Raw genomic sequence first — 5,934 nt, 5'->3', positions numbered from 1 at the left:
TACCTGTTCAGAACCCGGATCTCCTTATAATTAAGCTGAGTAATGCCAGCCAACGGGATCTGATTATGTTCAACATATATGCCAGAGGTATGCCTGGTGGCCGCAGTCCCCCGTTGTTGAATGTCTTGGACCACAAGCTTGCTGAAATGGGTAGTGGGAATGTTACCCTCTTAGCAGGAGACCTAAATTGCACCATTGAGCCATTGTATGACATAGGGGACAGTTGGGGTTCGGCCGAGGACGCTGCTTGGGACATTCCTGATTTGATGGTCGATAAAACGGTTAAAGCGACCGAGGCGGCAGTGAACTGGTTGGCTCTTTGCCTAAACAGGGGACTCCGGGCTTGCAATGGCCGCACAAGATCGGATAAAGGAGCCAACTGTACCTTTGACAACGGTCTAAGGCGGAGCCGTATTGATTATGTTCTATTAAAACTGGAAGACTGGCCCCACTAGTGGACATGGTAGTAATACCGCGCCCAGAAAGTGACCATAACCCCCTGTCGTTCCTATTGAAACTGCCAGGTATAAAGAGACTAGTGGAGCCTACCATTTCACAGACAGGGGATGTTTTGATAACTAACGATAGGAGGAGGCTGAAATGGTCCAGGGTTGCGGAGGACGAAACCTTATGGGCCATGTGAGAAGGTGGCCTGATATGCAGTGGTCACTATTCTAGTGAACACTATGTATCAGTCCAGCAACCCTTATTGATGATTGGTTGTAAGTCAACCTTATAGACCAGCTATCCTAGTAGCGTGGATACGAGCAGTCTAAGGCTAAAGACTCGAGAGGGCGTGTTAAGCCAGCTGTTATACCACATATACCCCTTGAACACCAAGTGAAAGGACACCACACAAGTGTTATGAAAATAAACAGTTATTTATTAAAGATCACAACAGCCCTGTACTCTTTATGAGGACAGGGTACTAAGCACAAACCAAAACTCTTACAAAAATACTTAAGTTAGCACAGTATATACAAATGCCCGAGGGGCACGGAAAACCATATACTTGAAAAGTGGAATGCGAAATTACTAGCAGGTAAGTACAGTACTACTAGGCTTTGGAATCGCTAGGACTTGACTATAGAATCGTTAGATTACTTCTAGGAGACCCAGGGGACTCGGGTGCAGTGTGTGCACTCTCACGCGAGATGCGGGACAAAGTCTATGGTAGCTAGAATTTGCAAAGTTAGTGTTCTCGGGCGAACCCGACCTGGTAGGGAGAAAACGAAAGTAGATTCTGACCCTTGGATAGTGAGGCTATGCTGGGGCACCGAAATGCCGAAGTTACCTAGCCCAGGGGCTGCAGCTGCATAGGACTCAAAAGACGTCGGGAATCCTCGTTGACGGACCAGGAGCCTGGAAGAAAGAAGTTGCTGGCAGGCGACCAGTGAAGAAAGTTCGGTGGATCCAAGCCTGGATCGATGGAAGATGACACCTGAAAGCAGAGGGGACCAAGTTCGAGACTACTAGCCAGTAGTCAGTGGGCACCGGATGGTAGCCACCTCGACAAGGCGTGTGGGTGACGCTGGGCTCGGAGATCTCACGGACCAGGAGGCGTTGTCGGCGACCAGGAAGGAGGATCGAGCTGTCCCACGAAGATAGAAGCTGTCGGCGTCGCTGGACCCAGGATTGGGCAACAAAGCCTTGGCAAATTCAAGCCCACGCGGTGGACCTAAAATGGCGTCTGGAGTGGACCAGGAGGGTCCGGGGTGCCTCTCTTCAAGAAGGAAGCAAGGGCCAGTCTGGAGCAACCAGACCAGCAGCAGTGATGTCGTCGGGCGTCGTTCAGAAGGCCACAAGCCAGCCGGCTAGTAGCCAAACAACGTGGTGCACAGCAAACAGCAGAAGGGCCCCACGCAGATCGTGGAGATGCAGGGAGGCTGATCTTGGGTGCTGGAGCTGCGCAGGGTCGGGGCTTCTCAAACCCCAAAGCACTCACCCGTGGAGGACACGGTGGGCTTGCAGTAAAGATGTCGTGCAGTCTTGGCGATCGTCGGTCCCTCGAGGTCTCGTCGCACTCACGGTTCTCAGCTTGGCTGTAGAGGTGAGTAGAGGCCAGAGGTGCCAGGGAAGCCGGGTCTCGTCGAGCTGGGTCGTCGGATTCGTGATGAAGGACTTGCAGCAGACCGCAGTGTTCTTTAGGATGGTGCCTGCGGATGCAGGGTGACTACTCCTTAGCCACAAGGGAGAATCTTGATGAAGAAATCGTGAAGTCCTTTCGCAGAAAGTCGTGTCTTCATTCCAAAGATGATCTAATTTGAACAGGGGGCCCGCTCCCATCTTTATACTAAAAAAAGGGGGCTGACCCGGTGACTAGGTCCTGCCTATGGGTGGGACTAGGTGGGGGGTGGTTACACCCCTCTGCCATGCCGGACTTCCCCAGGCCAGGGGCTGGTGTGCCCCTGGAACTGGTTCAGACCGGCCTATGCGTAGTGAGCACCGGGGTGCCACTCAGCAGTCACCTTCCTGTAAAGCCCTGCCTACCCAGGATACACAAAACCATGTCTGGGACGGTGCTAGCACCACCCCTGACAGGAAACCCTTTGTCCAGGCTCCCCTCGCTGGAAGGACTCCCAGCTGCAGGGGGTCAGACTCGTGTCTGTGGTGGCAGCATCCATTTTGTGGAGCTGAGGCTTCAGTTAACTTTAACCGGGGTTCACAGTTACATACATGTCGTGTCCCTCTAGAAGGGTGGAATGCTAACCCCGTCGCCAGAATTGGCGAGGGGTTAGTATTCCAATTCGTATGACACCTTACTCGACATGTTTTGATAAAGCAATACCAAAGTTAGCATTTAACCGCGAGGATTATAATGCACTTAAGAGTATATGGTATGCGATATCATGGAACAGCTATTAGGACTTGGTTCCGCAAGCTGCAGACAGGCTCAGCTCATGCCAGAGCACCATCTCACACGATTCCAAGCACTCTGCCTTCAGGATTGTCAAGGCCTGCCATAGGAGTGACTGATAGGAATCTGTGTGTCCGTTTTAGGGTTAGGTATAGGTATACTACACCTACAGCAAAGCGTGTTTACACGACTTTGCCCCCGCTGTCATGCAGCCAGTTGTGTCAAATTTAAGAGGCCAGCCAGGGGTGGCATAATACATGCTGCAGCCCCTGGCAGCCCTGGGTACACCTATGCCCTGAGTTACAGGGTCTGATAAGGTGGCCCAGTACCAATTGGTAAATGCACCTAGGGTACATGTCGTAATTTAGAAAGAGAACAGCCAGGCTGTGGGTCTGATTGGCAGGCCCACAGCCAGAGAAAGTCGTAAACCAGTGAAACAAAAGCAAAAAATCTGGGTGATCATAGGATTGCAGACCCTACTCTCCTACATGACCCCCCCCCCCCAAACTTTGGGACAATAAGCTAACCTTGACCAGGTGAGTCTTCTTGTTCTAAGTGGAAATATCTGGAGAGCCCATCGGCATTGCCATGATCAGTACCAGGTCTATGTTCCACTGTAAAGTCCATCCCCTGTAGGGAAATGGACCACCTAAGTAGTTTGGGGTTTTCACCCTTCATCTGATTTAGCCACAAGAGGGGCTTATGGTCGGTCTGAATCTTGAAGTGAGTGCCAAACAAGTATGGCCTCAGCTTCTTCAGGGCCCAAACCACAGCAAAGGCCTCCCTCTCAATAGCTGACCAATTCTTCTCTCTGGGGGTCAGCCTTCTGCTTATAAAAGCAATGGGCTGGTCTTGACCATCAAAATTCAGTTGAGAAAGTACAGCTCCCACACCCAACTCAGAAGCATCTGTTTGGACAATGAATGGTTTGGAGTAGTCTGGACTCTTAAGGATAGGTGCTGTGCACATGGCCTGCTTTAGGTCATCGAATGCTTTTTGACAGCCTGCTGTCCACTGAACCATTTTTGGCATTTTCTTAATTGTCAGTTCATTTAATGGTGTCACAATTGAACCATAGTTCCTGACAAACTTCCTATAGTAACCAGTCAGGCCCAAGAAAGCTCGAACCTGAGTCTGGGTGGTTGGAGGAGCCCAGTCCCTGATTGACTGTATTTTGCTCTCCAGTGGCGGAACCTGGCCTCCACCTACAAGGTGGCCCAGGTATACAACCTGTGTCTGCCCTATCTGGCACTTGGTGGCCTTGATAGTGAGGCCTGCTGCTTGCAGAGCCTCTAACACTTTCCTCAGGTGGACCAGGTGATCCTCCCAGGTGGAGCTAAAGACAGCAATATCATCTAGATATGCTGCACAGAAGTCATCCATCCCAGTAAGGACTTGATTCACCAACCTTTGGAAGGTGGCAGGTGCATTTTTCAGACCAAAGGGCATTACCACAAATTGATAATGCCCACCAGGGGTTGAAAATGCTGTCTTGGGCTTGGCATCCTCAGCTAACCTGATTTGCCAATACCCAGCTGTTAAGTCAAATGTGCTTAAGTAGTTGGCAGAAGCCAATCTATCTATCAGCTCATCTGCCCTTGGTATTGGATGGGCATCAGTCTTAGTGACTGCATTGAGACCCCTGTAGTCTACGCAAAACCTCATCTCTCTCTTACCACCCTGGGTGTGAGGCTTTGGCACTAGAACTACTGGACTAGCCCAAGGGCTATCTGAGGGTTCAATGACTCCCAACTCCAACATTTTCTGCACTTCAGTTTTTATGCAGTCTCTAACATGATCAGGCTGCCTGTAGATTTTACTCTTAACTGGCAGACTGTCACCAGTGTCAACCTCATGGGTACACCAATTGGTCTGACTGGGTGTCAGAGAAAACATATGTCTGAAAGACTGAAGAACCTGTTTACAGTCTTTCTGTTGATGCTCAGAGAGGCTGCCACAAAAGACAACACCATCTACTGACCCATCATCAGGATTCTGAGTGAGCAGGTCTGGGAGAGGGTCACTCTCTTCCTCCTGTCCCTCATCTATGGCCATGAGCAAACTCATGTCCTTCCTGTCGACATATGCTTTGAGCCTGTTGACATGGAGCACCCTGTGGGGGCTCCTGGGAGTTCCAAGGTCCACCAGGTAGGTGACCTCTCCCTTTTACTCAAGAATTGTGTGGGGCCCAGACCATTTGTCTTTGAGTGCTGCTGGGGCCACTGGCTCCAACACCCACACCTTCTGTCCAGGCTGATAAACAGTCAGGACAGCCTTTTGGTCATGCCAAGCTTTTTGAAGTTCTTGACTGGCCTTAAGGTTTTCTGATGCCTTCTCCATATACTCAGCCATCCTGGAGCGGAGACCAAGTACATAGTCCACTATGCTGGTTGCAGGCTTTTTGAGAGGTCTCTCCCATCCTTCCTTCACCAAACACAGGGGGCCTCTCACAGGATGCCCATACAAAAGTTCAAAAGGGCTGTAGCCAACCCCCTTTTGTGGGACCTCTCTGTAAGCAAACAGAAGGCAGGGAATCAGGACATCCCATCTACGCCTGAGCTTTTCAGGTAGTCCATGAATCATCCCTTTTAGGGTCCTGTTAAACCTTTCAACAAGCCCATTGCATTGTGGATGATAGGGTGTAGTGAATTTGTAATTGACACCACATTCCTTCCACATAGCAGTTAAGTAGCTTGACATGAAATTTGCACCTCTGTCAGAGACAACCTCCTTAGGGAAGCCCACTCTGGAGAACACTCCAACTAGGGCCCTTGCCACCACAGGTGCTGTGGTGGTCCTAAGTGGAATAGCTTCAGGATACCTGGTGGCATGATCCACTACCACCAGTATAAACTTGTGCCCTGATGCTGTCTGGGGTTCCATTGGACCAACAATGTCAATCCCCACTCTTTCAAAGGGCACCCCCACCACAGGCATTGGTATAAGGGGGGCCTTTGTTGTGCCACCTGACTTACCACTGGCTTGGCAAGTGACACAGGAGCGACAAAACTCCTTGGTATCCTCATTCATGTGAAGCCAGTGAAAGTGTGAGACAAGCCTGTCCCAAGTCTTTGTCT

Source organism: Lissotriton vulgaris, chromosome 1_2, assembly GCF_964263255.1.
Source record: "Lissotriton vulgaris chromosome 1_2, aLisVul1.2, whole genome shotgun sequence".
NCBI lineage: Eukaryota > Metazoa > Chordata > Amphibia > Caudata > Salamandridae > Lissotriton > Lissotriton vulgaris.
This window is presented reverse-complemented; position numbering follows the sequence as displayed.